Consider the following 23,390-nt stretch of genomic DNA (forward strand, 5'->3'; position numbering starts at 1 on the left):
ATGAAGAAATGAATTATTGAACCAACCGAGAGTCTAACTGACCTGAGTATCCCAGAGTCAACCCTTCCCTAAAATCATCTCCAGTGAACAAAGAGTCTGATATGGTTTAGCTGTGTCCCCACCCAAATCTCATCTCGAATTGTAATAATCCCCATGTGTCAAGGGTGGGGTCAGGTGGAGAAAACTGAATCATGTGGGCAGTTTGCACATACTGTTCTCATGGTAGCAAATAAGTCTCATGAAATCTGATGGTTTTATAAATGAGAGTTCCCCTGCACATGCCTTCTTGCCTGCTGTCATGTAAGACGTCCTTTGCTCTTTCTTCATCTTCTGCCATGATCGTGAGGCCTCCCCAGCCATGTGGAACTGAGTCCATTAAACCCCTTTCCTTTGTAAATTACCCAGTCTTGGGTATGTCTTTATTAGCAACATGAGAATGGACTAATGCACAGTCGATCTAATTAAACCACAAATATCTAAGTCACTACTTCAGGGTCCTTCATTCCTATTTCTTCTTCAAACATCCAAGCAGAATCTCTGCATATCATTTGGATAGTTGGCCAGTACACGCTTCAATTATAAGTTGAAAGAAATAAAATCATCTGGTGGAATGGTTTTAATTGGGATTTAGTGAGTTGGGCAAGCAATTAGCGCATCTAAGAATGGAGGCTACATACGCATATTTGTCTCCGTTGAGCTTCACTGATTTAAATGAGCATTTGACTCAGATTTCTCAAGTTAAACAAAGGCCATCATAATGACAATAACAAGAAGGATGTAGCCTGAGCTGATAGAAAAATTGCCAAAGCTATCACTCTTTGTCCTCCCAGCTCTCAGTGGATGGATTTTATGGCAGTACCACCGCCTCCGTTTTAGCCACACCATGAAATTCTCAAGATGATCAGGAATATTAATTAATTTTAAATTTTCACATAGAAAGAGGGGACAATGAAGGAAGAGGAACTATCATGTTTGAGCAATGCTGTATACCAAGTACGCTACAAGAAATTTATGTACATCATCTCTCTACTACTTTGTACCAGCCTGTGTGGAGGCTGTCATAATAGATGCAATTAAAAAAAAAAAACCCACCAAGTGCAGTGGCTCATGCCTAGAACTCTAACACTTTGGGAAGCCTAGGTAGACAGACCACTTCAGGCCAGGAGTTTGAGACCAGCCTGGACAACATAGTGAGACCCTGTCTCTACAAAAAATTGTTAAAAATTGGCCAGGTGTGGTGACCTGTTCCTGTGGTCCCAGCTACTTGAGAAGCTGAGGTAGGAGGATTGCTTGAGCCCAGGAGGTGGAAGTTGCAGTGAGCTATGGTGGTGCCACTGCACTCCAGCCTGGGCTACAGAGAGAGGAGGACACTGTTTCCAAAACAAGCAAACTAACTAAGGTCCACAAAAGCAAAGTCATTTCCAACCTTGAATGGCCAGTAAGGGCAGAACCCTGTTTAGCTGAAACCCAAGGTTCTTGCTCTTTTTAAGAAATTTAGAATCCCGGCCGTGTGTGGTGGCTCACATCCATAATCCCAGCACTTTGGGAGGCTGAGGCAAGTGGATCACCTGAGGTTGGGAGTTCGAGACCAGCCTGACCACCATGGAGAAACCCCGTCTCTACTAAAAATACAAAAAAATTAGCTAGGTGTGGTGGCATATGCTTGTAACCCCAGCTACTCTGGAGGCTGAGGTAGGAGAATCACTTGAACCCAGGAGGCGGAGGTTGTGGTGAGTCGAGATTACACCATTGCACTCCAGCACCTGGGCAACAAGAGCGAAACTCTGTCTCAAAAAAAAAAAAAGAAAAAAGAAAAAAACAAATTTAGAATCCCTTAAACTTATGAGATGTATTTAATCTCCCCAAAGAGACAATTGAATTGCTCTTGGAACAGGCTGATTGTTACATCTCCAGTGTCATCTCACTTTCCAACTGAGAGGTTGAGAGCTGCAGGAGCTGAGAGCGATGCTGCTTCTTCCACAGGCCAAGAAGGTGTCACATTGTCGCTTCTCAATCTTGGCTGCACAATGAAATCACTAGGGAGCTTTAAAAAAATACAGATGCCAGGCTCCCTGTCAGGGAGGTTCTGTTTTCATGGGGATGGGGCACCACCTGGAATAGGCATTTTTGTTTTTTTTTTTAACTCCTCAGGTGATTCTAATTATGCAGCCAAGGTTAAGGACCACAGAGCCCCATGCACAGTATGCATTGAGAAGGTTATGGGAGTCCCACTTAAGAGTGAAAATGTCACTTCCCTGAGCTTTGCAAGGCTGTGCCCATGATCTTCCCCTAAGGGCTATTCTAGTCCTGGACCTGGCAGAGAGTCACCAATAGCAGAGTGAAAGACCCCAGGTGGGGATCCTGGCTCTGTCTCTTATTGGCATTGTGATCTTGGCCAAATAAGTTAATCTGAATCATAGTTGTCTATCTATAAAATAAAGATAAGGGCCAGGCACAGTGGCTCACACCTGTAATGCCAGCACTTTGGGAGGCTGAGGTGGACAGATCACGAGGTCAGGAGATCGAGACCATCCTTGCCAACATGGTGAAACCCTGTCTTTCCTAAAACTACAAAAATTAGCTGAGTGTGGTGGTGCGCACCCGTAGTCCCAGCTAATCAGGAGGCTGAGGCAGGAGAATCTCTTGAACCCGGGGTGCAGAGGTTGCAGTGAGCCAAGATCGCACCACTGCACTCTAGCTTGGGCAACAGAGAGAGACTCCATTTCAAAAAAAAAAAAAAAAAAAGAAAAGAAAAGAAAAAGAAAAAAAAGAAGATAAGGGACTGGGCATGGTGGCTTATGCCTTTACTCCCAGAATTTGAGAGGCTGAGCAGGAGGGTTGCTTGAAGCCAGGAGTTCAAGACTAGCCTGGGCAACAAAGCAAGACCTTGTCTCTACAAAATAAATAACTAAATATTTTTAAAATTTAAAATAAGAGAAAAATGAATACAAGGAGAAGTACCTGACTACCATTCTGGATTTGGGTGAAGATTTAAAACAAATGCTTCCCCACCATGCCTAGCAAATGATATTTGCCAGTAATTGATAATTACTTGCTTAAATTATGTGACCCTTGAAGGCAGAGACCATACGCATTTGAACCTCTCTACACATAGCATCTGGAATATAGTACAGGCTTAGTTTGTGCAGTAATTGACACTACTATCCCTGAATTTTCCTATACCAAGAGCTACTTCATGAATGGGATTTATGCTTTTTACCTCTTTTTTTTTTTTTTTTTTTTTTTTTTGAGATGCAGTCTCGCTCTGTTGCTCAGGCTGGAGTGCAGTGGCATGATCTTGGCTCACTGCAATCTCTGCCTCCTGGGTTCAAGTGATTCCCCTGCCTCAGCCTCCCAAGTAGTTGGGACTACAGGCATGCGTTACCATGCCCGGCTAATTTTTTGTATTTTAGTGGAGACAGGGTTTCACGATGTTGGCCAGGCTGGTCTCGATCTCTTGACCTCGTGATCCACCCACCTCAGCCTCCCAAAGTGCTAGGATTACAGGCATGAGCCACCGCGCCCGGCCTGCTTTTTACCTTTTAAATGCACTAAGTATCATTATCACTCACTAACACCTTGGTCCAGTGTTTTTAGTTGTTGTTGTTATTGTTAATAGATGCCCCAGAAAACTAAAGCAAATAGGTTTTGGGATATATTGTATGCTACAGTCTCCCTTCTGCACAGTCACAAGACATAGTAATGTACTTAATCCTTTAAAAACTTTCCACAGTGATACAAATCTGTTTAACATTGTGTCCATCAGCACATTCCAAAATATATTATTGCAAAGTATATTTGATGGGACACTTCTGAATATCTGTATTAGTCAGGGTTCCCCAGAGAGACAGAACCAATGGGATATATAGAGAGATACATCAGAGCAGATTTATTAGAGAAATTGGCTCATGCAATTAGAGAGGCTGAGAAGTTTCGTGATAGACTGTCAGCAAGATCGAGACCCAGGAAAGCTGGTATTGAGGCTCAGTCCACAGCTGAAGCCCTCAGAATCAGAGGCTGAGAATTCAGGGGATGGGGGAGTATCTGTTGCAAGTCCTTGAGTCCAAAGGTTGGAGAATCTTGGGTTCCAATGCCCAAGGGCAGGAATAGAAAGGCAGCTCAGATCCAGAAGAGAGAAAGTCAATTCCCCTTTCCTCTGCCTTTCTGTTTTATCCAGACCCTCAGCCAACTGGATGGTATCTGTCCAGGTTGAAGGTGGATCTTCTTTACTCAGCCCACTGATTCAAAGGCCAATCTCTTCCAGAAACACCCTCAAAGATATGCCCAGAAATAATGCCTTACCCATTATCTGCATATCCCTTAATCCAGGCAAGTTGACACCTAAAATGAACCATTGCAGTATCTAATGAAACATTTCATGGGATTCTATCTGGGAATACTCATCCTAATTTAAACTGTGCAGTTAAAAAAAAATTGCTAGGCTGTGGGTAGTGGCTCATGCCTGTCATCCCAGAACTTCGGGAGGCCACTGCGGGCAGATCGCCTGAGGTCAAGAGTTTGAAACCAGCCTGGCCAATGTGGCGAAACCCTGTCTCTACTAATAATACAAAAATTAGCCAGGTGTCATGGTGCACACCTGTAATCTCAGCTCCTCGAGAGGCTGAGGCAGGAGAATCGCTTGAACCCAGGAGGCAGAGGTTGTGGTGAGCCGAGATTGTGCCACTGCACTCCAGCCTGGGTGACAGAGCAAGACTCCGTCTCAAGAAAAAACATTTTGTGAGAAACAGACCAGCAAAATGACCACAAGGGCAAGATCTTCCATGGCACCTACCATTTAGGCAAGTTTGGCGAGCAGCTTTTAAGTTGAGACATTCAATTTTATCAGTTTACCCACAGGATAGCCTTTTCTGGGCAGCAGATTCACAAATACTAAAAGCAAAAGACATTATCTGGCATAGCAGAATGGAATTTTGTTAAGGTGCAAAGCTGATTTTGATTTCTGATTAAATTAATCAAGTTCTCCTAGCTTCAGAAACCTCATCTGAGAAATGAGAATACTACAGTGACTCTATGAGCTAGATCTTATTTTAGAAACTAGCAAAGCCATTGATTGGTGTTTTCACTAAATATTTCTCATTCTCTGCCTTCTTGCCACAATGTAGGATTGTTGTGTTCTGGCTCTCTTTGGAGCAGGAAGGATAGCTCTCTTTGTTTTATTTTATTTTTAAAAATTTATTATTGTTATTATTTGAGATGGAGTCTCATTCCGTTGCCCAGGCTGGAGTGCAATGGCTCAATCTCGGCTCACTGCAATATCCACCTCCTGGGTTCAAGTAGTTCCCCTGCCTCAGCCTCCTGAGTAGTTGGGATTACAGGCACCTACCACCACATACAGCTAATTTTTTGTATTTTTGGTAGAGATGGGGTTTCGCCATGTTGGCCAGGCTGGTCTCAAACACTTGACCTCAGGTGATCTGCCCACCTCGGCCTCCCTAAGTGCTGGGATTACAGGCATGAGCCACCACACCTGGTGATAGTTCTTTCTCAAATGACAAGCACCATTCAAGGTCTTGTCCTCCTGGTCATTTCACTGGGCTCTTTCCTGTGAATATTATTCACTCCACAATTTAAGCATAGAATCATGTGACAGTTGTGTATGGAACTGAGACTATGTCACCTTTAGGTGAGGGTACTTTATTGTTACCGTGGTCTCTCCAGAGCTATCTATCTATCATAGAGCCACCAGTGACTTTGAGATGGAAAGTGTTCCACTAACCTGGGGTTTGCGATAAGCAGAGGTCACCTGCTAAACTGCAATAAACATGTAATGTGAGCAAGACAGAAACTTGCATTGTTAAAGTCACTGGGCTTTGCAAGTTGCCTGTTACTGCAGCACAACTTAGCTTAACCTGTCGTATTCAATAATCAAATGAGATAGCACAGATCAAATGTCTATCACGGTTCCTAGCTCCTAATAGGAGAGAAGAAGGAAATAGTCTGCATTTATTGGCATTCTTATTATAACTGTGAAATCATGCCACAGTTTAGAATGCCAATGAATGCATCTTACTCCCCTCTCCTCTCTGTAGGCTGCCGACGGAATTCCTTAGCTCCAAGGCCTTGCCGTTCCTTATCCCTCAGGGAGGTCTGCCACTTTTTCATGCTTCATCTTGAATTTGCAGATGCTGCACAAATGTGATTCTGGGCTTTGCTTCTGATAAACTCTACTTCCTGCATGGGACAGTTTCACCCAAGTGAGATGGGACCTTGGTCAAGTGCCCAGCTCCTCCTAGGCTGTTGCACCTCACCCTTGTGCTGCATTTAACTACACTAAGCCTGAGAAAGATGAGCAAATTGATCAATAAATGTTATTTATTCCCTTTCTAAAGTGGGGACAGGGGCACACTCGCTAGTTGACTCATATCATGCATTTGAACACAGAGCACTCCATCCTGGTAAGCAGGTGCACTCAGGAAAATAAATACACAGCAGAAAGTATATTCATGGCTTTAGGATAAAACTAGTCGGGGTAGTTGATATTTAGGGGGTTTGCTTGTTTGGGTTTTCTTTGTTCTTTCCTTCTTTTTTTAATGCACAATAGACTCTGCATTAGTCTGTTTTCACACTGCTATAAAGACATACCTGAGACTAGATAATTTAGAAAGAAAAGAGGTTTAATTGATTCACAGTTCCTCCTGGCTGGGAGGCCTCAGGAAACTTACAATCATAGTGGAAGAGGAAGCAGGTACGTCTTACATGGTGGCAGGTAAGAGAGAAAGAGAAGAAGGAACTGCCAAACACTTATAAAACCATCAGCTCTCATGAGAACTCACTCACTATCACGAGAACAGCATGGGGGAGACTGCCACCATGATCCAGTCACCTCCCACCAGGTCCCTCCCTTGACACATGGGGATTACAATTCAAGAAGAGATTTGGGTGGGGACCCATGGCCAAACTGTATCAGACTCCTAGAAAATGGTTGAGAAACAGAATTGAATTGCATACCTTGGGCATCAGTTAATCGCATTGTTTTTCAGAACAAAGTAAAAAGGAACACGAGGCAGATGGCAAAGACTCCAGTTGCGGAGAGGACCCTTGACTCCTGACTCTACTCTTCCACCCCTACCGAACCCTCCCTTTCTTCCTGTCTTCCATTTTTAAATAGTTCTGGATTTAGCACTTTGTCCCATTTTCCATACACAGCTGCATTTTTACCTCTGACTTGGGATAGCAGCCCAGCCCTTGTCTGCATGAGCTTATAAACACTAACTGAACATGTTTCTCATTAACATGCACTTGAGAGTCTCCCAGGAAGATGAGCTCAGCTGAGGTGGGTTTAGCAGCACTGTTGGCTCCTGTGTGCAGGCACTTGGCCTGCATGTTTTTTCTACTGGGGAGTGAAAGCAAACCTTTGTTTTCTCAGCATAAAGCACAGACTGCTTCTGCAGGAGCTGAGGCTGCCAGGCCTGGTTCTCAGCCTCCCTGTCTTTCTCTCCCTGCAGCTGGGAGCTCAGACACTCCCCTGAAGATTCAGCCCACCTGCAGTTTCTTCTCTAGCAACAGGGAAGACCAAGGAGCAGAAAGGCTGCAGGCACCATGGCTTTTAGGATATGAGTCAGGTTCTGCTTTCAAGCCCCCAACAAATGAGCTTTTGTAGAATATCCCAGCCTCATCCCGTGCCTCGGCTTCTATTCTAGAAATGGGATCTAAACCTCATTCTGTGCCCCAAACACTGACCCAGGGGGCTTCCCAGCACCAGACATTGTGCCCTACTCTGCTCTACTTAAGCCCTCCCAGGGACCTGAACTGACATCAGATGTCACAGTTAAGAATGACAATCAATGCCTGTAATCCCAGCACTTTGGGAGTCCAAGGGGGGCGGATCACCAGGTCAGGAGATCGAGACCATCCTAGCTAACACAGTGAAATCCTGTCTCTACTAAAAATACAAAAATTAGCCAGGCATGGTGGTGGGCACCTGTAGTCCCAGCTACTCAGGAGACTGAGGCAGGAGAATGGCTTGAACCCAGGAGGCGGAGTTTGCAGTAAGCCGAGATCGCTCCACTGCACTCCAGACTGGGCAACAAAGCGAGACTCTGTCTCAAAAAATAAAAGAGAATGACAATCAAGTCTGATTCCTCCCCTCTCTTCTCTGTAGACTGCCATCAATTTCCCTAGTCCCAAGGCCAAGGGCTTGTCCATCCTTTGTCTTTCAGGGAAGTCTGCCATATTTTTCATATCTCATCACAAATTTGCAGATGCCACACAAATGTGATTCTGGGCTTTTTCTCATGAACTCTGCTTCCTACTTGAGTCAACTTCACCCAAGTAGAATGGGACCTGGTCCAGTGCCCAACTCCTCCGAGGCTGCTGCGCCTCACCCCTTTGCTGTGTTTAACTACACTAAGCCTAGGAAAGATGGGCAAATTGATTTAAAGTTACAAAGGTAAATAACAAAGAAAAATATCGTCGTCCCTTCATATTCATGGGTTTTGTATTGGTAAATTCAACTAAAAAAGAATTGAAAATATTCAGAAAAAAATGGATGGTTGTGTCTGTTCTAAATATGTCCAGACTTGCTTTCTTGTCATAATTCCCTAAACAGTATAGTATAACAACTATCTGCATAACATTTACATTGTATTAGGCATTATAAGTAATCTAGGGGCTACTTAAAGTATACAGAGGGATGTGTGGTGATTAAATGCAAATACTGCACTATTTTATGTAAAGAACTTGAGCGTCAGTGGATTTGGTATCTATAAAATCCATGGATTTGGGGCCAATCCCTCATGGATACTGAGGGGTGATTGGATAGTGCAGAGTGTGATAGCTTGTTTTTAATGTGTCAACTTGGATGCCCAGATAGCTGGGAAGCGCTTCTGCTGGGGGCGTCTATGAGGGAGTTTTTAGAAGGGATTAGCATTTGAATCTGTAGACTGAGTAAAAATGATCCACCCTCACCAATGTAGGTGGGCATCATTCAAGACTTTGAGGCCTCAAATAGAACAAAAAATCAGAGGAAGGAGGAATTCACATTTCTCTGTTTGGGCTGGGGCATCCGTCTTCTCTTTCCCTCGGACTTCAGTGCTCCTGGTTTTCTGGGCTTTGGACTCAGATTCAATTATGCCAGCAACTTGCCTGCTTCTCCAGCTTGTAGACAGCAGATTATGGGACTTCCTGGACTCTATGATTTTATGAGCCTATTCCTATTATAGATAGATAGGTAGGTAGGTAGATAGATAGATAATAAACAGGCAGATAGATGATAGATAGATAGATAGATAGATAGAAGATAGATAATAGGTAGATAGATGATAGATAGTAGATAGATAGATAGATGATAGATAGATAGTAGATAGATAATAGACAGATGGATGATAGATAGTAGGTAGATAGATAGATGATAGACAGATAGTAGATAGACAGGTAGATAGATAGATGATAGATAGATAGTAGATAGACAGGTAGTAGATAGACAAATGATAGACAGATAGATAGTAGATAGATGGATAGATAGATAGATAGATAGATAGATAGATAGATAGATAGATAGATTGACATATATATGCTGTTCTATTTCTCTGGAGAACACTGACTAATACACATAGATAGGGTAATTCATAAAGATTATCCTCAAAGAAACTAAGTGTAGAAAACAGTATCTCATGGGATGATGTAATCTAAATGTCTTGTGCACTGAGATGATGCACTTTTCTCTCTTCTTCTGTCCAATGGGGCTAAGATCACCTGTCTGGTGAGGCTGTTGGAAAGGTCAGAAAAAGACGTGTAGAGCACCAATCCAGTACCCGCTATACAAACTTGTTCTAGTGTTATTGTGGTTGCATATCCCATAATGAGGCCATGTGTATTTCCTACTGATGCCAAAGCCACAGGAGAGACACCCTTCACTGGAGACCCTGCTCAGACTGTCATGTGGCTCAATGATCCCACAAAGGAGGCAGAGTCCACAGAAATCCTTAGAGATATGTATCTCCTCCCAGGCCTGACCCAGCCATTCCACCTTTTCTAAACACTATTTAGCTCTAATGCACTACAAGAGTCCAAAAAGAAATCATCTCCAATAGGATAAAGGATTCTTGAGGCAGGTCATTCTGCAAACTTTTCCTATAAAGTCAAAGCTCCTGGCAGCCAGGTGTACCCTCTGCCTTCAAATGCGATTATCTCTGGGCTTAGCCAGATGAGGATGCAAAGTACAGAAACCTTGTACGGCGTTTATATAACCCTGGTCGATTCTGTAGCAATCACTGTCTGAGTTAGCTAATGGCAGGGTACAAGGACTTCCCACTGAGATTCCATTACCTTGTAATTTTCAGCTTGTTCACTGTTGCAATAAAGCCCCTCTGTCTTATAATTCCCCAGCATTCATGTCTCATCTTCTCAAGAACTGAAGTATGTAAGATGCTTTCTGCTGGGGATTCATTGAGATAAGTTATTGAAGTCAAGCAGAGAGGCAGGCTTCCAGCACTCAGCTATTCATCTCAAAATTTATGTTCATGCTTTCTTTTGAAGGTCTAACATAATCACAAACAATGTGCTTTCTATATGCTTAAAAATTCATAAGTTTCCTAGACAATGAAGGTGGAGGAGTGAAGAACCCTCACACTTGGGTCTCATTAGCAAGGGGAGGCTTGGACCAGCTAACTTGTTTTTGATGTAATTTCTGTGGGACTGAGATGCCACAGTGATTCACAGCCATTCAGCAGGGCGCAGCAATGTTGTCTACACAGACTCATTAACCTGCCCCCAGAGTTGAGCTGTGTGATCTGCTAGAGGGTCCTTTTCTTTCTAGAAAATTTCTGCTCCCTCCTTTATCTTGTTCTTTGGGCTCTAAGTTGTGTCCCTTTTCTCCTCTCTGTATACACAGATACCACCCTAGTGCTCAGCCTGCACACGGTCATCTCATTTGTCTCCCTGCCCATGGTGATCCCTCGCCATTGAACTCAGCTCATCATCACCCTTCTGATCACCCCAGAACAGCATTCTTAAAGCTGCCCTCTGCAGGAGGCTCCTCTCTGCCTTCCAATTGAAAAAGAGAAAATCAAATCCAAATTTCTCATGGTGGGATTGAAATACAATCATTTCTGCCTCCCTTGGAATTCATCAGCATAGGTTGTGAGAGCTGTCACTGGGGGTTTCCAGGGAGACTCTGGGAGGGGAGCAGGGAGTATGTTGCAAGGAGCTTTGGGCTGATGTCTCTCAATCCACTGCTCTTCTCCAGCTGAGCAGCCTCGCACCAAAAGGTTGAGTTAAGGGAGTAGAGGCTCTAAAGTACAAATTATAGGGCACTCCTCCTATTGAGAGGTGGGGGACATGCCTCACATTTTGAATCTAGGAGGGTTTGCAATTGCTTTGAATACTAGTAGACGGGAAAGTCACCTTCTCTGTCTTTTAGTGCTTCTGAGTAGCTCTTAGAACTCTAAGGCTTCATATAAGGAATCTGACCACAAGGAGGCCACCATGCTATAAGGAAGCCCAAGCCATGTGAAGAGGCCATGTGTGGGTGCCCACCATGTCATAAGGAAGTTTAAGCCACACATAGAAGTCATGTGTGGGTGCTCACACATGGCCACGTGAAGAGGTCAGTTTTCTTGAGCTTAGTTCATGTCATAAGGAAGCTCAAGCTATGTAGAGAGGCCACTTGTGGGTGTCCACCATGCTATAAGGAAACCCAAGCCATGTGGAGAATCCATGTGTGGGTCATGTCATAAGGAAGTTCAAGCCACGTGGAGAGGACACATGTTGGTACCCACCATGTCGTCAGGAAGCCCAAGCCACATGGAGAGGCCATGTGTAGGTGCCCACCATGCTGTAAGGAAGCCCAAGCAATGTGGAGAAGCCATGTGGGGGTGTCCACCATACTGTAAGGAAGCCCAAGCCATGTAGAGGAGCCATACGTAGGTGCTCTGGTAGACATTCTGAGAGGGGGCCGACCTCTGAGTCATTCTATAACAGACACCAGATTTGTGAGTGTAGAATCCCCCAGGTTGTTCCAGCCCCAGCCACTGGAGTCACCCTCAACCATTTGAAACCCCATCTGTGGTCCCAGACATGATAGAGCAGAGACAAACCATCTTCACTGTTTCTGTCTAAATTTCTGCCACACAGGGAAATTTGGTCAGAAACCATCTTCACTGTTTTTGTTCAAATTTCTGCCCCACCATGCTGTAAGGAAGCCCAAGCCACGTGGAGAGGCCATGTGTGGGTGCTTACCATGCTGTAAGGTAGCCCAGGCCACGTGGAGAGGCCATGTGTGGATACTCACCATGCGTAAAAAAGCCCAAGCCACTTGGAAAGGCCATGTGTGGGTGCTCTGGTTGACTTTCTGAGAAGAGGCCAACCTCTGAGTCATTCTACATCAGGCCCCAGATTTGTGAGTGTAGAATCCTCCAGATCATTCCAGCCCCAGCCATCAGAGTCACCCTCAGCCATTTGAAACTTCACATCTGTGGTCCCAGACATTATAGAGTAGAGACAAACCATCTTCACTGTTTCTCTCCAAATCTCTGCCCCATTGAGTCTGTAAACATAACAAAAGACTGTTATTTTAGGCCACTGAAATGGGAGTGGTTAGCGATGCAGTAGTAGTTAATTGGAATGGAGGGAGATGGTGAAACTCCACCCTCCATCATTCTCCAAGCAAGTTCTCCATGCACATTCTGGGTGCCTGAAAATGCACTGTCTTCCCCAAGGATCCAATGGGAGAAAAGCACTGATATCTTATTGCTCAGATTATTTTATTATTTGGCAGGGCATGTGAAGCCATGAGACTCAGGGCAGACAAATTTTGAAGAGGAGATGGATAAAGGGAGAGGTTGTAGCACAGAGCACATTTCATAGGCAGCAGGGTTTATCTGGAGCACTGTGGTGGAGCCCCTGGAAGCTGATATTGCAGTAGAAGGGCTGGGCATAAGCTGTAGATATGGAAGGAGAAAGCAGGCAGGGAGCACGCCACAGAGCCAAGGTCGATATCATCACCCTAATACACCTGACTCCATTAGAGCACTGCGTATAAAATATCCAGATCTTCTAGAAATTCTGATTTCAACTCAGTTGTATTCACATAACATGTACCCAGGATCTATTACACAGGAGGCCAGGTATAGGAAGAAGGTATACAAATGAAGATGTTGCAACCTTAAGTCTGGGGAAGTTATTCTCCATCCTGGGTACATTGTCCTTCTGGAAAATCACAAAGCTATTCAGAATTATATTAAAGGTCTTTTCAGAGGCCGGGCGCTGTGGCTCAAGCCCCTAATCCCAGCACTTTGGGAGGCTGAGAAAGAAAAATCACCTGAGGTCAGGAATTCGATATCAGCCTGGCCAACACGGCGAAACCCCATCTCTACAAAAAATAAAAATTTGCTAGGTGTGGTGGCAGTGCCTGTAATCCCAGCTACTTGGGAGGCTAAGGCAGGAGAATTGCTTGAGCACTGGAGGTGGAGGTTGCAGTGAACTGAGATCACTGCACTCCAGTCTGGACGACAGAGCAAAACTCCACCTAAACAATAACAAAAAACTCTCTCCAGAAATTGCAGCCACAGGAAGGCCAATTCATAACCTGCTGCCAGTTGGTGGGGTCTCTTGCTTTGAAGGGAAGGGGTAGACTTGAGTCTCCCTTTCTATCATTCTCAGATGATCGCTGATGGGCTCTGAGCATAAATGCAATCTTCAGAAGGGAGCCTGAGCAGCACCCTGAGGCTGATCCCACCGCCTTGCCAGCTGGCTGCAAAGCAAAGCCAGGGAAAGCCTCATTAAGCCACACAAAGCCAGCCTAAGAAGCGACAAAGTGAACTGCAGCTGCCTCGCCTGCCTGCTGCAGCTGATTGCCTGTGATCTCCATCATCCTGCAGCAGGCATGCCTGCTGACACAGCCTGTTGTGTCGGAGACCTGATTACTGCAAATCCCATTTCCACCTCGCAGATTCCTCGGAAATTGCAGACGTGTCTGTCTGTGGCCAGCCTGCCTGGAAAGGTCACTGCAGCAGTGAGTGGGCCTCACTGCCATTTCCCTCATTCACACACATACAAACTGTAAATACCAAGGTCAAAAACAGTCACAGTCCTTTAAAGTGATGCTGCTGAAGGCTGGGCCCCATGCAGAGGCCGAGGAGGCTTCCTTCTCACACAGCAGTGCCTGGCACGTATCCCCAGAGATTCTAACAAAATTGATCTAGTGAAAGTCCCTGTATTGTATGGTGTGGGCTGTATTTTTCAAAGATCCCTAGTTGTGAAAATGTGTAGTATGGTTGAGAAAATATGTAGTATGCTTGAGAAATGCTACCAAGAGAAGTGGGGCTAATATTAGTTGAACACCTGCTATGTATCATATAAATTAATACAAATTTTCTCATTTCATCTGTAAAGCAATTATTAACAAGATATCCCCTTTTGTGAGAAGTAAGAAAAATATAGGTTAGAGAAGTTGACAGAAATTTGCTCATCACAAATTGGGTGATGTGTGATGAGCTAAAATGGACATTACGATGGCTAAAATCACAAGGACTACAATTTAAAAAGACTGGCGAGGACGGGCACGGTGGCTCACGCCTGTAATCCCAGCACTTTGGGAGCGTGAAGCGGGCAGATCATGAGGTCAGGAGTTTGAGATAAGCCTGGCCAGCATCGTGAAACCCCATCTCTACTAAAAATGCAAAAAATTACCCGGGCATGGTGGTGCATGCCTATAATCCTAGCTACTGGGGAGGATGAGGCAGGAGAATTGCTTGAACCCAGGAGGCAGAGGTTGCTGGCAATACCCAATACCAAGTATTGGTGAGGAAGTAAACCAACTGGAACTTTCAGTCTTGCTGATGGGCTTGCAAAATGGTACAGTCATTCTGGAAAATATTTCGGCCATTTCTTAGAGAGTTAAACATACAGTTATTATATGAACCAGACTTCCATTTCTGGGTACGGACCCAAAAGAAATGAAAACATAAGTCTAAACAAAGACTGTACTTGAACATTCACAGCAGTTTTATAGCATGAAACCAACCCAAATATTCATTAACAAGTGAATGAATGAACCAATTGTGCTGTATGCATCCGGTAGAATGTGATTCAGGAACAAAAAAGAACAGAGTACTGGTGCATGCTCAACATGGGTGAATTTTAAAAACATATGTCCAGTGAAAAAACAAAGCCAGAAACAAAAAAAAAAGTGAGTCTATTTACATCAAGTTCAAGAAGAGGCAGATTTGTCTACGGTGATAGAAAGAAGGTCAGGGGTTGGGTATCGAGGAGTGGGGTGATTGAGGAGGGTCACAAATAGTGGTGGTTACAAATGCTATCTATTTTTCAAAACTCATCAAACTGTATTCTTTTTATTCATTTATTTGAGACAAGGTCTTGCTCTGTTGCCTAGGTTGGAGTGCAGTGGCATGATCATAGCTCACTGCAGCCTGCAACTCCTAGGATCAAGCAATCCTCTCACCTCAGCCTCCTGAGTAGCTGGGACTACAGGCAAGCACCACCATGCCTAGCTGATTTTTTATTTTTTGTAGAGATGGATTCTCACTATGTGGACCAGGTTGGTCTTGAACTCCTGGCCTCAAGAAATCCTCCTGCCTTGGCCTCCGAAAATGTTGGGATTACAGGCATGAGCCACTGCACTTGGCCAAAACTGTATTCTTAAAATAGGTGTATTTATTGTTTGTAAATTGTATCTCAATAAAGTTGATTTAAAAAATAATGAGGTTTTGGGAGGAGCGTGGTGGCTCATGTCTGTAGTCTCAGCACTTTGGGAGGCCAAGGCGAACAGATCACCTGAGGTCAGGTGTTTGAGAGCAGCCTGGCTAACATGGTGAAACCCTGTTTCTACTAAAAATACAAAAAATTAGCTGGTGTGGTGGCATGCGCCTGTAATCCCAGCTACTCAGGAGGCTGAGGCAGGAGAATCGCTTGAACCCAGGAGGCGGAGGTTGCAGTGAGCTGTGATCACACCATTGCACTCCAGCTTGGGCAATAAGAGCGAAACTCTGTCTCAAAAAATTAAAATTAAAAAATATAATAAGAATGAGGTTTTTCAGCCCAAATTGGTCTGATTCTGAAACTCCCATAGCTGCCACCAGAAGGCCCATGTGAGGACAGCATGTACCAGAGTAGCAGCCCACTAACAATTTCTCAAGATCTCATCAGGAGCAAACAGAAGCTGAGCTCTGGGGCAAAGGAAGAAGGGCCGCAGGTGGCCAAGAGAAACTCAGGGAAAAATACCTCTGACTTCTCAATTGAAATGAGCACTCTGAAATAGTTCCCTCGTCCTTGTGGCTCCTAACATCCCTTTCTTCTTGCAAGAAAGAACAAAAGAGTTTCTGTCCTGGAAGTTGAAATTGTTTTGCTTTGTTTTTCCCAAACTTTAGGGTAGTATAATTGACAATAAACATTGTATATATTCAAGGTATACAATGTGACACTTTGATATACCTTACATGCAAAATGATCACCACAAGCTAATTAATTTCGATCATTTCACATTGTTACCATTTTCTTCTTTGTTTTCTTCTCTTTTTTGTGTGGGAGAACACTTAAGGTCTACCCTCTTAGAAAATTTCAATTATATAACATTACCTTTTTTTTTTTTTTTTTTTGAGTTGGAATCTTGCTCTGTCACCAAGGCTGGAGTGTAGTGGTGCCATCTCAGCTCACTGCAACCTCTGCCTCCCGGGTTCAAGTGATTCTCCTGCCTCAGCCTCCCAAATAGCTGGGACTACAGGCACGCACCACCACACCAGGCTAATGTTTGTATTTTTAGTAGAGACGATGTTTCACCATGCTGGTCAGGCTGGTCTCAAACTCCTGACCTTGTGATCGGCCCACCTAGGCCCCCCAAAGTGCTGGGCTTACAGGTGTGAGCCACCACACCTGGCCAATATTACCATTTTTAACTACAGTCATTATGCTGTGAATTAGACCTTCAGAGTTCATCATCACGCATAACCAAAACATTGTACACTTTGACCAACACCTTCTAATTTACCCCTTCTCCCATCCCCTGGCAACCACCATTCTACTCCCTGTTTCTATGAGGTCAACTTTTTTAGATTACACATGTAAGTGAGATGATGTTGTACCAGACTTTTGGTGTCTGGCTTATTTCACTAGGTATAATGTTCTCCAGATTTGTTCATATTGTCACAAATGGCAGGATTTCCTTCTTTTTAAAGGATGAATAATATTCCACTGTGTAGGTATATATATATAGTAAGTGCCTGTCAATGAATAAATGGGTAAAGAATATGAGGTGATGGTGTGTGTTTGTGTGTGTGTGTGTGTGTGTGTGTGTGTGTGTCCATTCATCCACCGATGAGCACGTAGGTTGATTTCATATCTTGGATGTAATTTAGCAATCCCACTTCTGGATATATATGTCCAAAAGAAACATAATCAATAGCTCAAAGAGCTGTCTGTACACCCACGTTCATTGCAGCGTTATTTACGATAGATACTAAGATATGGAAGGTGACATAGTTTTTATCAGAGGAGGTAGAACATTTTTCAAATTAAATCCACCTGGGAAGCTTGTTAAAAATATCAAATCCTTTTTAAAAGTTTTGAGGACCTTCTATATTGTTTTTCATAATGGCTGTATGAATGTACTTTCCCACCAATAGTTTAAATGTGTTCTCTTTTCTCCACATCCGCGCCAATATTTGCTATATTTTGTCTTTTTGAGAACAGCCATTCTTAATTGGTGTGAGGTGATAGGTCCTTGTGGTGTTGATTTGCGTTTTTCCCTGATGATTAGTGAAGTTAAGAACATCTTTTTATATGTCTGTCGGCCAGACCCAGCAATTCCACTTCTGGGTGTTTATCCAAAGGAAAAGAAGTCAGTATCTAGGAGAGATCATGTTCATGGCAGCATCATTAACAATAGCCATAAAACAGAAACAGCCAAAATGCCTATCGATGGGTGCACGGATAAAGAAAATGTGGCAGATAGACAGATAGATAGACAGATAGATAGATAGATAGATAATTATTCAATTTTAGAAAAGAAGAAAAGTCTGCTATTTTTGACAACATGGACAAGCCTGGAGGACATTGTATTAAGTGAGATAAGCCAGCCACAAAAAGACTAATACCACGTGATCTTGCTTATGTGCAGAATCTAACAAAGCTGAACTCACAGAAACTGTGAGTAGAATGCTGGTTGCCAGGAGCTGGAGGGAGGGACAGTGGGGAGATGTTGGTCAAAGGATACAAAGTTTCCAGTTATAGGGAATGAATAAATTCTGGAGACCTTATGCACAGTATAAAGATACATGCAGTGGAATGTATGCTTGAAATTTGCTAAAAAGATGGATCTTCAGTTTTCTCACCAGAAAAAAAAAAAGAAGAAAAAAAGAAAAGAGAAAAGAAAGGTGAGATGATGGATATGTTAATTAGCTTGTGTTGATCATTTTGCAGTGTACACATATACCAAATTGTCACATTGTACTTCTTGAATACATACAATGTTTATTTGTGAATTATACCTCAATAAAGGTGGAAAAAAATATATTGAGTCCCTGACCTCATTATCCATCAGCCAAAGAGGTCCACAGAAATGAGACAGGAATCTACATTTGTAAAACGTTTCCAGGAGATTTTGATAGGTTGGGGGCACTCCAATGCTACAGTTCTTCCCACCTCAGCTGCTGTTCACACAGAGATACTTGACTTCGAAGCTATTCTCAGTTTCCTCATCAACTGCAGTTACTTTTGAGCCTGGAGTGTTTTCCATGGCCCTCTTCAAAACAGGTCCTGGAAATGAACTATCCCTCAAGTCTCTCTTTGAGCCCTCCCTGAGTCTCAGTGTATGAAAAACAGCCTCTGTGGCCAAAGGCTGATGATCAAGATTCAGGGAACAGCCTGTTTCCAGAAGCACATTTTCCCCAAGGGAAACTGCCAGGGATAATCTCGGCTCTGCATCCCTTTCCTTCTTAAAAAATAAAATAAAAATCACAAGCAGATTATACCAAGCAAAGTATCCTGAAATATGAAATGTAGTTTATTAGATATAAATGAAAGAAAGTGTGTTTTTAGCGCCTTCATCCATTGCTAGGAGAATCGGGTTAGTATGTGTGAAATTACAGATCTGGAGGACTGCTATTGAAGCCCCAGTTTCAGGTTCACGAAATCATTTTTGGGGGAGCGCCTCATAACAATTTCTTGATTGTGCAGAGCTGTATTTTCCTCAAGGTTTTCTTCATGCAAAGCCACAGAGGGCACAAAGGAGAAGCAAGGGGAAGGAGTGGGCATATCTGAGCTCTAGGGTCCACTGACTTGACCCGCTTGAGACCTGGTACTTACTGATGTTAAAGTAAACTAAATATGGCCTGAGAAGGACTCCGTACTTCTATATTTAAGTCCTTGTGGATGAACTGCAACCTAACTTAATAGGTAGACAAGATTGAAAACCTAACTTAGGAGTATGAACTTGTAACAATGACTGAGTGTTGGCCAATCCCAGCCGCCGTACTTCAACCATTCATACACTGCTGAGTGTTCAAACTGTGTTAAATAAGGTAAATGCCAGCCTGTAACCAATCCAGCTGTTTCTGTACCTCACTTCCGATTCCTCTACATCACTTTACTTTTTTGTCTATAAATTTGTTCTAACCACAAGGCACCCCTGGAGTCTCTCTGAGTCTGCTGTGATTCTGGGGGTTGCCTGATTGGTGAATGGTTCATTGCTCCATTAAACTGCTTTAAATTTCATATGGCTGAAGTTTTTCTTTTAACAGTGATAAACTTACAAACTATCCTTAGAGCCTACATCCCTAAGATAGCCTCACAAGCAAAACCACTCAGGTGGCTGGCTCCAAAGATCTAGTGGAAGGAGAGAAACCCAAACTAAATGGATCTAACCTCTAACAAGACCATTTTCCAAGGAAATATGATTCATATATATTCTGATACGCATCTCCACTGCTTTTAGGATGAAGACAAGCGCCTTTATACGGCTCGTCTGAGCAGGCCTCTCCTCTCTAGCCCCATCTCGTAGTTTAATTCTTCTCTCTCTTTTTCTCTGGAAAATGAGCCTTTTAGCCCCTCCTGCCAGAGGACCTTTGCTCAATCTGTTCCGGGCTCCTGACACTTCTTTCTTTACCTAATTAGTGTCTACTCATCCTTTCAGACAGCAATTCAAGTATCCCTTCTTGCACGGATCCCTCCCCTCATCTTTCTATGTCCATACCTCATTAAAATGGTTCACAAGTTATGTAATTTTTTAAAATGCAGTGAACATAATTGTGATCTTACTGTTGTTTGTGCGGCTATTGGATGAAGCTTTGTGGTGGTAGAAACTTCAGTCATCTCTTCTGCACCACTAGAACCCCAGCATCTAGTACCTCGCCTGGCACATATATGCACACAGACACAAAAAATGAATGAAGGATCATCAGTGCAAATTCCTCCTCTTGCAGATGAGGAAACAGGAGCCCAGTTAGAGTAAGTTACATGCCTTGGAGACCCCACCACAAATTAGTGATTGACCTGAGACCGAGACTAAAGCTCTTACAGCTTTGAGCCTACATTTCTTTCTCTGACACCACCATTCCTGTACATGAAATGATGATTCAGCTGATTTTTTAAACAATGAAAGGAAGCCAAAGAAAAATCAGAGAGTTTTTTTTTTTCCACAAAATGGACCATTTTTGGCAATGCTCAAAGAGAAAGGACAGTGCACAAAAGAAATCATAAAAAGAAGTAAGGGTATAATAAGCAAAGTACTTGATATGAATAATAATGAACAAAAACATTTCTGCTTATTGTTTATCTAATTTTGAATTTTAATGAATAGCAGGGAAAGTAATTACCCAATTCCAATGTTTATATAAAACTAACACATGAAACCTCACAGTTCGATATTTATGAAGTGTCAGGTTCCCTTAAATACTCAGCTTTGAAATTAGAAGGGGGAGCTACTCATTAACATTCTAAACTAGATAAATAAAGAATAGACTTGTTATTTATTCATTAAAAAAATTAAAACTGGAAATTACACACTCATCTTTTGGGTGCCTCCATATTATTTAATTAGCTGTGAGTCAAAATGCTACTAAGAAGCAAACATCTACACACTTAGAAAGAGACGTAACACCTATTAGCAGTTGGAATGATTGAACCAGGTTAGCAATTCAGATTCCTCTTCCATTTGTATTAAGGATCTTCATGAGATGCCTGACGATTTACAAAGAGCACTGGCTTTAGAGTTGGATAATGCTGGGTTTGAATTACTTTTTCTTCTGGGTGACCTTTGGCAACTTGCTCAAATGTTCCAGAATCTGTTATTTTATCCATAAAATAGGATTAAGCTCTTACTTGACAGTCAGGTGTGGTGGCTCATGCCTATAATTCCAACAATTTGGGAGGTCGAGCCAGAAGGATTGCTTGAGCCCAGGAGTTCAAGACCAGTCTGGGCAACAAAGTGAGACCTCATCTCTACAGACCTCACCTGCCGGGCATGGTGGTGCACGCCTGTAGTTCCAGCTATAGGGGAGGCTGCAGTGGGAGGATTGCTTGAGCCCAGTGGGTTGAGGCTGCAATGAGTAGTCATTGCAGCACTGCACTCAAGCCTGGGAAACAGAGCAAGACCTTATCTCAAACAAACAAACTTTTTCCACAGGGTTTTGGGTGGCATTAATAGATCTAAAGCACAGCAACTGGCTCAGAGTAGGCATCTTTTAAGTCATGACAAATGTAACATTGCTTTGGCCCCAGCTGTGGTCCAGCTATATAGAATAAGCATTTGGCTTTCTCCAAGTGGTGTTCCTGGAGCTACTGAGAAGGTCAGGATGTTGAGAGTGATCACCCACAAGCTTGCGGCATTTGAGGACACTAGGAAGCTCTCTACCTGAGGGTTCAGGACCGGGCTTTGCAGCGAAACACTCTAAGCACTAGGCAGGAACCACACCAGCTTCACTCATCACTATTTTCCTATGGCCTAATACCAAGCACATAGTAGGTACTCATTGGTTCTGTGAATGAACAGCTGTATAACTTTCATTGCAACATTAGCACCTTTAAATACTTCCTCTGATGCCCAGGCTATCTCTCTTTGGCACAGGTCACTTATGTTTCCCAGCTTCTTCCACTTTCCCAAGGCACTGGCATGCAAAAGGAAGACATCGCAGGAACCTTGTCTACTTGGACCTTCCCCTGATAGCTCCATGCTCCCGGGGTCTGGGAGGGGGCTCTGGAAGCGTCTGTCTAGTTTTCTGGACTTCACCTAATCACTGATTCTGCTTTCTACCCTTTCACTGTAATAAACTATACTCCACCTTGATCCAACTTCTTTTTTCTGATTTTCAGTTGGGTTCGAGAGCTGACTGTCAAACAACACACAACACTGCTGCTGGTCTGCTCTTTTCAGGAAGGGCAGTCCTCTTGCATCTCTGCACATCTTGCATCTCTGTACATCTCTGCATCTCTTGCATCTCTTCACAGTGTCTGGGCCCTGGAAGGTCAATGTTTACCACACCCATGTCCAGATTTGGGATGGAGTTCCTTCAACACCCTGCCCTGCTTGTCTTCTCTCCTTTTCCTTGCTTTTCCTCTGACTTCATTGCCCTGCAACTCTGCTAGTTTCCCTAGATAGCTCCTTCTCTGTGGAAGCTTTAGACCTCTCCCCTCCCTCCCATGTTGCAGCCCCATTGGCTTTGCAGAAGTGGGAAGGGAGCAAGGGCAGATTGTCACCCTCCTAAAAGGTGACCTGCCATTCCCCTAGACCTTTGACAGAATCTACTGTTTCCTACTTGGTGAACTAAGTAGGACTGATAAATCACATGCTTCTAGGCCCTAACAGCCCCCACCCTTCCCCTGCTAATCATGGAGTCTCAATCTGTTGAGGGAGGAGAGAGTAGCAATGTCTCAGTCCTGTTCAGGACACCAAGCAACAATTTGTGGAAAGGGGCAATTGTGGGTGCCTCTTACTAAGCATGTCTTTTTATTCTGATGTTTTGGTATCTGGGGCATTACTGGCCTTACTGGCCTTACTGGGAGACTTCAACCCACAGGGCAAGCCTTTTTTTTTTTTTTTGAGAAGGAGTCTCGCTCTGTCACCCAGGCTGGAGTGAGTGCAGTGGCACAATCTCAGCTCACTGCAAGCACCACCTCCCAGGTTCACGCCATTCTCCTGCCTCAGCCTCCCAAGTAGCTGAGACTACAGGCACCTACCACCATGCCTGGCTAATTTTTTGTATTTTTAGTAGAGATAGGGTTTCACCATGTTAGCCAGGATGATCTCAATCTCCTGACCTTGTGATCTGCCCGTCTCGGCCTCCCAATGTGCTGGGATTGCAGGTGTGTGCCACCGCACCCGGCCTTTTTTTTTTTTTTTTTTTTTTTTTTTGATACAGACAGGGTCTCACTCTGTCTCCCAAGCTAGACTGCAGTGGCATAATCATTGCTCACTGCAGCCT

General features: G+C 43.6%; 1 long non-coding RNA gene across 2 annotated transcripts in view; it reads right to left on the reverse strand.

Annotated features, from left to right (window-relative positions):
- Positions 1–8,442: 8,442 nt before the first annotated feature.
- The window catches only part of LOC129060290 (uncharacterized), a 116,572-nt gene continuing 101,624 nt past the window's right edge, over positions 8,443–23,390 (reverse strand). The window contains exons 7-10 of one of the 2 annotated variants that reach the window (XR_008526864.1): positions 12,251–12,505; positions 11,739–11,931; positions 10,288–10,393; positions 8,443–9,727 (exon numbers count right to left, since the gene is read on the reverse strand). This is a non-coding gene — a long non-coding RNA (uncharacterized LOC129060290). Of the gene's footprint in view, positions 9,728–10,287; positions 10,397–11,738; positions 11,932–12,250; positions 12,506–23,390 lie in introns of both variants that reach the window. The other variant, XR_008526861.1, reaches the window with a different exon arrangement.

Source organism: Pongo abelii, chromosome 6 (assembly GCF_028885655.2).
Source record: "Pongo abelii isolate AG06213 chromosome 6, NHGRI_mPonAbe1-v2.0_pri, whole genome shotgun sequence".
NCBI classification, from domain to species: domain Eukaryota; kingdom Metazoa; phylum Chordata; class Mammalia; order Primates; family Hominidae; genus Pongo; species Pongo abelii.